This window comes from Phoca vitulina, unplaced genomic scaffold (assembly GCF_004348235.1).
Source record: "Phoca vitulina isolate PV1807 unplaced genomic scaffold, GSC_HSeal_1.0 scaffold22, whole genome shotgun sequence".
Taxonomy (NCBI): Eukaryota; Metazoa; Chordata; class Mammalia; order Carnivora; family Phocidae; genus Phoca; species Phoca vitulina.
In genome coordinates, this window is record NW_022589725.1 from 44,323,888 (window position 1) to 44,334,738 (window position 10,851).

A 10,851-nucleotide genomic window follows, 5' to 3' on the forward strand; every position below is an offset into this window, starting at 1 on the left:
GGGGGAGATGAACCATAAGAGATGATGGACTCTGAGAAACAAACTGAGGGTTCTAGGGGGGAGGGGGTTGGGGGGATGGGTTAGCCTGATGATGGGTATTAAAGCGGGCATGTATTGAATGGAGCACTGAGTGTTATACGCAAACAATGAATTGTGGAACACTACATCAAAAACTAATGATGTAATATATGGTGATTAACATAATAAAATAAAATAAAATAAACATTTGGAAAGCCCAGAGTTAAGAACAATGAAATGGGATGGTTTGCAGCATTCCCCAGAGCTTCTGCTACAGATCCTGTGCATTGTGAACAGCTAAGAGGGGGAGGCATATGTAGCATCAGCTGCCCATGTTGCCTATATTTAAAGCTGCTGGTCATCTAAATTTAGATTGCAATAAATAGAAAATTTGATAGCAGATAATGGACAGGAAGGAATTGAGAAATTTATCTCCTCATGCCTGTGACTATTCACAATGGCATGTGGCTACTGCCTACTCTATTCTTTTTCTATAAAATACATACCCAGCCACTAAAGGATATGGTAGCACTCATCAGATAAAGAAGGAAATGCTTACATGCTTTGAAATGTATTACAGCCACTTTCCCAAATTGCTGTTCCCAGAACACCTCTCCATAGATGTTCCTTGGATAAAGGAATTTTGGGAAACCCTGTTTGCAGTTCTTGATTCGAACACTTTTTATAACTTAACAAAAGTGCTGTTTCCTCAAAATGTTTTATTGCCATCTGCCAGGGAAAATGCCATAATACCCATCGACGTCAGTGGCTATATGGTGAGTGGTATCCCAGAGATGTTCAATGCAACCTTTCATTACTGCACATTGGAAAACTCCATGATTCATGCTGGAAACCCATGATTCATAGTGGACACCCTTGGGTTTGAGACACCTTTCCATCACACACCCATTTCCATGCACCTAACCTCATGTTTCCCAAACCTATTCAATGAAGAACCTACTTTTCTGTATATACCTTATGATGATGAGTGAAACATTAATATTTTATTGGTTACACTTTGGAGAACACCCTCATTTGGAGGTCAGACTTCTGAGAATCCCAACCACTAGAACAGAAATACCCTTGGGAGAATTACTGAGAGCCTTCAAACACCAAATATTGTTAAAATTAGCATCAAGACAAAGATAGCCCATGATGTGGCATACATGTTAATTTCACTAAGAAAGAAGGGATCTCATTGGCAGGAAGGAGATATGAAGATCTTTATGAAGATTCACTTCGGGGAAGGCTGAGACAGGCAGCAGAAATCACATGGGTAAGAATGAGAAATGTAAAGGAATAATCAGAGGGGGTGTGCAGAAGTGTGACAGGGAAGAACATGAAAAAACACAACAAGGAGCAGAACTGATGGGCACAGAAGTGAAAGTGATTATAAGAGAAGAGGGTAAATTAAGCTGTTGGTAATAGCAGTGGCAAGACATTGTACTAGAGGAAGAGGGAACTCCCTATGGAAGGAAAAATACCTACTGTTAACTAACTGAAAACAATCTACTATCACAGCTCTACATGTTAGGAGCAAATAGCACTATATATCTCTGTCATCCCCACATGCATTATAGGCTACATTAGATGAACATGATGGTGACTAAGTTCCCACTTTCCCTGGGAATGTGGCAGTAATTGAAAGTTACTCCTCTTCAATAACCTATGAAGGAGGCACATTGCATTAGAACTTAGTCCATGAATTGATGTTCATCATCAAGCTTTTACGACCATTAAAAGGTTAACTTTCTCCCTGTCCACTATTCTACAGGAACATGTGTTTTGGGGGAAAATCAATAAAAACGCTTCAAATGAATGTTTCCATGTTCATAATGTCTCTATGTTTAAGTTATAGGAAAATTGATCTATATGGATGAGCAAATTTTCTGATGACATTTCATAAGAAGCATTATTCTATCAATATGTAATATATTGATGCACTTTCCAGCTCACCTTTCTAGTTATGTCTTAAGGCTAAACATTAAAATCCATTTGCATTCCTTGAACACTCAACTATCCAGATTTCGGGTCAATACTCCATACATGTGCATAGTGATATTGAGAAGTTAGGCTAGGTTGACAATCTGCCACAGAGAAGTCACCATGGGGAATCACTTTCCTTGTGTCCTAGACCAAGAAAAGATTTATGTGTGAAATCTGAATGTGTTCTGCCATGCCTGAAGGCAATAAGGAGAAAAGGACACCATGGACAAAGGGGATGTGATTTGCTTCTTGGGTCACTGGTCACAAGACAGAAAGCACTGTCTCTCCTTCCCATAAAGAATGACACTGAGATATTGCCTCATCCCTTACATGTAACTTTGTGGTGCTGAAGTAAGGGAGAGATCCTGGTCTGAAGAACATTCATTCAGAGGCTGCAAACTCCTTTCTTGTTTCTGAATAGTAGATAGAGACAAGCCTATGGCAGATGAATAGAATACCAGGTGAGAAGTTTCAGATTCCAGAAGTCAGCATGCAGAACGTCGCACAGAAGTGCACATGAGAAGGTATAAATTATCTACCTACTGGGGTCTCATGACTCCTAATATCCTCCAGCCAGCCACATATTCACCATTTTCAGTTTCCTTTCCATCATTCCTGGGCTTTTCCCGGGAATTGATCTGGATAGAAAATTCTAAGAATATAGTCCCACTAGCTCAGAAATTAACTTTCCATGAAACCCTGGATAAAAAACACTTCTAACTTTTCATATAAAAATAATATTTAATGTTTTTAATTTAAAATTATATTGTAAAATACATTTAATGAATTATAAATAGCTCATTTCATAAACAATTAAAAATCAAACAACCTCCCAAATTATAAAGATGAAAGTATAAATCATCCACAACTCCACCACTCATAAATAACCATCGTTATCAATAACATACATTCATGTATGGCAATCAAGTCTTCTTTCACATTTATTGTTTTTTTTTTTACAGATTATGCAATTACTACAGCTTTGTAGAACATTTAGAGAAATCAACAAAACAATAAAGAGAACCCTATCACTCAGAGATAATTATCCTCAACAGTTTGTTTATATTATTTTCGTCAGCCACTCATACCTACACACTCTGTTTCTCAGTTTTACAAAATTAGAATTATATTATCCACTTTTTGCTATTAGCCTTCTTTTACTTAAAATATAAGAGGGCTTAGTCTTCTTCAGGAAATTTGGCTGTATCCAAGACTAAATTGATTTTATATTTTATTACTTTTGTAAAATACTCTTAATTTATTTCAGAGTATTGGAAATAACTGTATAGTGATTTTTACTATTCTTGACAATTTTTAGTAATTCCATTCATTCCCCTAGCATGTGTTGATACCTGCTATGCTGGGTAGCAGGTTTAGACTACAGTCCAGGATGGGTATAGTGAGGGGCTGATAGAGTGTCCATAGCTGGGGAAGGGAATGGGTGGGCTGAGTGACAAAGGAACCTTGAAAGTGGTTCCTGGGGAGAGAGGATTCCAACATCAATGGGTGAAACCAAATCCTCAACTAAAGAGACTAGGTGAAGGCAATAATAATAAAAATGATAATAATAATAATTATTATCATTGGGTGCCTGGGTGGCTCAGTCGTTAAGCGTCTGCCTTCGGCTCAGGTTATGATCCCGGGGTCCTGGGATCGAGCCCCACATCGGGCTCCCTGCTCCACGGGAAGCCTGCTTCTCCCAATCCCACTCCCCCTGCTTGTGTTCCCTCTCTCGCTATATCTCTCTCTGTCAAATAAATAAAATCTTTAAAAAATAATAATTATTATTATCATTATTCTTTTTTTCAACTCAAAACAATTTCTTCAAACCCATCTCTTATCCTCTTGAGGCAGGAAAGGAATCATGGAAGCCACCATGACAGGGGCCAAATTTTGCCTCTTCTTCTCACAAGCCATCCAGGAGTAGACATGGCATGATCTGACAGGGGTTTTAAACACTTTTGGCAGTAGTATGTCAAACAGTAGTACAGAGTGTTAATTACAGGAGCTCAAATAGGAGACTGGTGGGGTCTAGGCAAGAGGGGATGGCGAATCAGCTAGGCAGAGTAAATGGAAAAGAAGGAAGGATTGAGTGACATTTCAGACATTGAGTGAACATGAACTGATGACTCACAAGATGTATATAAAGAGTTGTATAAAGAAAAGAACCAGATAGATGGTGGTATCATTTATCAAGATAAGAAGCAAAATATTTTTATTTTGTGGGATATACGTGGTGAGATAATGGATTAAATTTCAGCCTGAAAGGTTGTGGAACCATAGATTTGATATAGGAGAGAGACCAGAGCTAGAGATCCAGCTTTAGGAGTCACTGGTATATGGATGGTATGTGAAGCCAGCAGATGGACAGTCAGGGAGTTAGAGAAAAGCACTGGTGGGGGGTTGTTTCTGGAGGTGATACATAATAAATTCCAGGAAGATCATGGGGACTCGGAGGAAAAGAATCAAAAAAGAATGATGTCAAAAATCTAAAGAAAATTAAAGAGAGGAATATTAGCAGCTGCAAATATGAAAAGAGGCTGTGCATAAAAAAGATTGAACATGCTCATGTTCATGGCCTCAGAGAGGTCATTGGAGATATTTGTAAAAGCCGTTCTTACATGATGAGAACAGACACCAAATTCCAATTGTTTCTGGAATGAGTGGATGTTGGAGAATTGGAATCAGCAAACATACTAAATCCTTTCAAGAATTTTAACTATTAATAGAAGAAGAAAGCCAGGGTCTCGGCAGAAAAAGGACTTTAGATATGATAGTATTTTTTCAGATGTGAGATATGCTAAAGACAAGAATCCAGAGAGTTAAGACACATGAAGCAGAATGGATAATTGATGGACCAAGCAAGGACTGAAAGGAGATACAAGAAAGCAGTGATTTCCAGAGCATGGTGAGGCACTGCAACTCATCTTAGACAAGTGGAGGAAATTCTCTGAGATAAGACAGAGAATGGTAAGGAAGGGTCACATAGATCTGTTTAAAAGTGAGAACATAGGGATATGATGAATAAAGGGAATTCATAGCCTCTATTTTCTCTGTAATAAACGAGGTGAGAATTTAATGTTTAAGTAAGGCTTGACTATCAGCCTTGCATAGGAAATGGTAAAGATTTTAGCTAATATTAATAATGTTAAACCATAGTGTTCAATCTACATGGCCTGGAATTAGCTACCTTAAATTGAGAGGCAAACAGGAACTCTAAAACAGGACAAAACACAATTATTTTCAGTTTTACTATGTTTTCTTATCTTTGATATTCTTTCACATGTTTAGAAAGCAGTTATTCAATGTGTATTATTACTTTATGTTATACTAGTTGCTAGAAGAGCAAATAGATCTTTTCAAGCACACTTTCACAGAGATTTCATAATATCATTAGTTTCATAAATTTCACCTCTGCTGGTACATTCTCCTTTGCCAGTGTTCCCGGTAACAAGGCAGTCAAGATGAAGCAGAACACCCAAATTTTGTTAGAAGAAACTTCAAGATGTGTTATTAAGTCTCATCTTAGCATCCAGTGCTTTGATTTATTTCTTTTGACATGTTCCAGGCTCTCTCTTTATCTTCATTAAATTCACCACACTCCCGGCCAGAGTGGCTGAGGTGTTCGTGAAGCACTGGCAAGTGTAATGCTCATGAATTCAGGTGAAGTCTCTGGTATGGATTTAGCATCCCAGCATATCTGTTTGGAAGGAGCTTGGGGCCAGGGGATTTTTGTGACCCTGGAGCAGCTACTTTACATTCTAGAATGAAAATTACCTGCAAAAGAATATAGTTTCGTGAGGCAGGGTTATCTTTCCTAGTAGGAACTAAATTAATACAGACAACACTGGCCACAGCATCCCAGATTAAGTTGAGGGATATGGGTTTTTCAAGCAATGGTGGGACTGTGGATCTCTGCTCTGGAAACACTAAGGATTAAGGAGGAAATGGGCAATCACTGATGGGCAGCACCGGCTCACAGTAGACCCCAGTAGTAGGTGGGGTGTGTCTAAACCAACCATGTACTAAGTTTTCACACTTGCCTAATTGCTCTGTGTACAGACCTGAGCTTATTACCCTCAGTTCTACAATGACATTAGATACTTTCTGGTGCCAGTACACCAGTGGTGGTGCCAATAGAGCTTATTCCATTTCCTCTCAGCAATAAAAAATGATTCTTCTGGAATAGTTATGGCTCTCAGTAGTCCTGGAACTTACCCAACAGCCAGCCTCCCTGTGATACCCTGTAGCTCTCCTTTGCTTGCTTGACAGTCATAAAGCAGGAGTGTGTGCAGGCAGCTGGGCTGAGTCTTGGTGCCAGGTAGTACCCATGAGTAAAGGAGGACAGGATGTGAGGTAGGAGTGGTGGCACATGGTGGGGGATCCCAAGTGGTACCTTCATCCTTTCACAGAACCCTAGGGGTCCAGAGAGATGGAGGCAGCTTCTACATTCTGGTACAGCTCATATAAAATGCTCCCTTTATAGAACTTTGCAGATACTTTGATTACTTAGCAAAATCATCACCATCATCATCATCATCATCATCTAGTGCCGCATGTGGCTACAGACAGTCCTTGGAGCTGGTAGAATATCCTATAGGCCATATTCTGGTGGATGGGGTTAACAAAGTGTTTTGAAATCAGAAACTCTCACTAAGCTTCCTGGTCAACTCCAGGTGAGAACACTATGGGTTTCTTCTGGCATAGTCTCATGCCTTTTCCCAACAGTGAGTTCCCTGCAGGTAGCAACTTAGCCAAACCTGATTCCAAGAAGAGGAGCTATGTGGAGAGGACCCACAACCCAGAGCCTCAGGAATAAGAGTGATGCTTCTTTCTCTGGAGAGAGAACAAGGGGGAAGAAGATGTCACCAACTTCAAGTTGTGGTCCCAGCTTGTCCCTCTCAGGTGTCTGCCACTCTCCCCCTCATTGCCTTGCCCACTGGTGTTACATCACTTTTCCTGTCACCCCCTGTTGTCTGTCCTTGCAGAATGCAAGCAGACCTATAAGTTCTCAAGGCAGTGTGGTTTCTCATAGCTAGGGCCTGTGAAAGGAGAACTGCTGGCCTCATATCAAGGACATTCTGTTCATCGCTGCCTGCACCAGGCCATCCCCTGCTGGATCTCCCCAGGCTGGCATCCTCTGTGCCACTCTCTTGTATACTGAACACATCCTGTGTCCCTAATTCTCTGTGTTCTGGCACACATGCCCCCTGCCTGGAACATACAGACTCCATGCTGAAGACGAACAGCCCTTTCCAGGCTACACTTGGTCTCTTTCAGGTGAGACCTGGGGGGGTTAACTAAGTGTTTTGGTTTAAAAGATCTCCTGCAGGTTCACAGGCCACATAGTGGTGAGTAAAAGTTAAGTGAAAGCTGGTGAACAGTATCAAAAAGACTTTTCAACTGTCTCACTTAATTGTGTTTGAAGGGACTAGTGATTTCTTCCCCACAACCATCCACTGCAGACTGGTTTGGTGTCAGGAGTAGGAGGAGCTGTTTCGTGGAATCTAATGCCCAGATCAATAGCCAAGGCTCTAAAAATTCAAAAATAAAATTAAATAACATATATAGTTATTTGTTTCTATTTATATGTATATGTATACATATAAATTTTTAAAATTATTGTTCCAGTCACTCATTTTCAGCACACACAATTGAATGTGCTACTTGGGCCTGAAAGGCCACCATGAAGCCTTCTGGAAGATGAAGAAAACATTTAAAATTTCCAGTAGAAATAAAAAAGATCTTAGATCTTAGTGGGTAAGGGGAGGCTCTAAGTTAAGAAAGAAGAACATACCAAGTTGGCCTTTTAGGCCCCAAGTTACAGGGAATGGGCTCCTCTCTTACATGGAGGAAGCCCAGAGCATTGCCCAACGCTTGTGTGCTCTCCCTGATGGTGCTGTGGTTTACGTATGACACGCAGCCCGTGCCACACTGCTAAGGAGTCCCTTCCACTACAGTCTCCCGTAACTGCCAGCATTGCTCAGTATTCTTACTCACAAGGCATTCTTTTCCCAGAGCTTCTGGGTCTACTTGATTTCAAATCAAGATGGCATTGCCTCTGAAGCACCTTCTTGTACGGTGTGTGAGGGTGGTCTGGGGGACAAACTGCCTGGACAACAGGCAAAATACAAAAGTCACCTTGCAAAATCTGGGAGCAAGATGGCGGAGGAGTAGGAGACCTGGATTTCGTCTCCTCTCAGGAATTCAGCTGGATAGGGATCAAACCATTCTGAACACCTACAAACTCAACAGGAGATCGAAGAAAAGAAGAGCAACAACTCTCTGAACAGAAAAGCGACCACTTTCTGGAAGGTAGGACGTGCGGAGAAGTGAATCCGAGGCGATATTCGGGAGGATAGACGGCGGGGGAGGGGCCTCCGTTGGCTGCTTCTGGCAAGTGATAGAGCCACGGAGCACAAAATCGGAACGTTTAGAAGTCTGCTCCGCTGAGGGACGTCACTCTGGTGGCGAAGTGGGGGGTGGAACCCTCGCGGGACAGTGTGGTCTCAGGACCCTCGGGGTCACAGAAAGACCAGGGGTGCCTGAGTGCGGCAGAGCTCTCAGGTATCGGAGCAGGGAAGCCGGCTACAGAGACGGAGCCCAGGCGCGGGCTCTCAGCTCGGGGTTGCCATAAACCGTGATCCGCGGCACAGTCGGGCCACTGCTCCTCCAGCAGGGACCCAACAAGCGGCAGATCCGGAGAGACTCACCTTCTTCCCCCGGGAGGAGAGGTGCGGGAACGCACCGCGGGGATCTGCTGGGTTTGGAGACTCCACCCGGGGTCGGGTCCCAGATAGAAAGGCGTGGTCACAGGCCGGGTGAGCACGGAGTGCGGCCGGAGACCGGGGAGACGGGAGTGACTGACTGCTTTTCTCTGGGGGCTCGCTGAGGAGCGGGACCCCGAGTTCTCGGCTCCTCCGGGGCGGAGACTGGGAGGCCGCCATTTTCACTCTCCGCCTCCAAAGCTATACGGAAAGCTTGCAGGGAACAAAAGCTCCGGAGAGCAAACCCGAGCAGATTACTTAGCCCGGACCGGCAAGGGCGGGGTAATTTTGCCTCCGGCAAAGACATTTGGGAACCACGGCAACAGGCCCCTCCCCCAGAAGAACAGCGAGAACAGCCGGCCAAGACCAAGTTTACCGATCAATGAGAACGGCAGAACTCCAGCGCTAGGGGAATACTGCAAATAGAATTCATGTCTTTTTTACCATGATTCTTTAGTCTTTCAAAGTTAATTTTTTTTTTTAACTGTCTCTTTTTCTTTTTCCCTTTTTCAACCAACATCTTACCAATCCCTTTTTTAAAAAACATTTTTGTTTTTCATTTTTAGAGTCATATTCTATCCCTTCATAGTAGTTACCTATATTTTTGGCATATATATATAAGTTGTTCACTCTTTAAAATTTTGAGATAGTTTCTTCTAACAGATCAAAATATACTCTAAATCTCTAGTGTATGGTTGTTTTCTACTCCCCTGCCTGATCACATTCTCTCCCTTTTTTCTTTCTTTCTTTCTTTTTTTTAATCCTCTTCTTTCTTTTTTCAAACAACTTATCAAATCCTTTTTTAAAATTTTTTATAATTTCCATCTTTACAGTCATATTCCATCCCTTCATCATATCAACCCTTATTTTTGTACATATATAAGTTTTTCTTTCTTTAAAATTTTGGGAGGGACTTTAACAGACCAAAATACACCCAAAATCTAGTGTGTGGCACTGATCTATAAACCAGCCTGATCATATTTGATCACATTCTGTTTTTGTTTTGTTTTGTTTTGTTCTGCTTTTGTTTGTTTTTATCTTTACCTTTTTCTTTTTTCTTTTTTTCTTTCCTTTTCTTTTTCCTCTCTTTCCCTTTCTTTTCCCACTGCTTCAGGTCTTTTCTGATTTGTTTAGAGTATATTTTCTGGGGACGTTGTTACCCTGCTAGCATTTTGTTCTCTCATTAATCTATTCTCCTCTGCACAAAATGACAAGACGGAAAAAATCACCTCAACAAAAAGAACAAGAGGTAGTACCGACTGCCAGGGACCTACTCAATACGGACATTAGTACGATGTCAGATCTAGAGTTCAGAATCATCACTTTAAAGATACTAGCTGGGCTTGAAAAAAGCATGGAAGTTATTAGAGAAACCCTTTCTGGAGAAGTAAAAGAACTAAAATCGAACCAAGTAGAAATCAAAAAGGCTATTAATGAGGTGCAATCAAATATGGGGGCGCTAACTGCTAGGATAAATGAGGCAGAAGAAAGAATCAGTGAGATAGAAGACCAAATGATGGAAAATAAAGAAGCTGAGAAAAAGAGAGATAAACAACTACTGGATCACGAGGGCAGAATTCGAGAGATAAACGATACCATAAGACGAAACAACATTAGAATAATTGGGATCCCAGAAGAAGAAGAAAGAGAGAGAGGTGCAGAAGGTATAATGGAGCAAATTATAGCAGAGAACTTCCCTAATTTGGGGAAGGAAACAGGCATCAAAATCCAGGAAGCACAGAGAACCCCTCTCAAAATCAATAAAAATAGGTCAACACCCCGACATCTAATAGTAAAACTTACGAGTCTCAGAGACAAAGAGAAAATCCTGAAAGCAGCTCGGGAGAAGAGATATGTAACCTACAATGGTAGAAACATTAGATTGGCAACAGACTTATCCACAGAGACCTGGCAGGCCAGAAAGGACTGGCAGGACATATTCAGAGCACTAAATGAGAAAAATATGCAGCCAAGAATACTATATCCAGCTAGGCTGTCATTGAAAATTGAAGGAGAGATAAAAAGCTTCCAGGACAAACAAAAACTAAAGGAATTTGCAAACACGAAACCAGCCCTACAA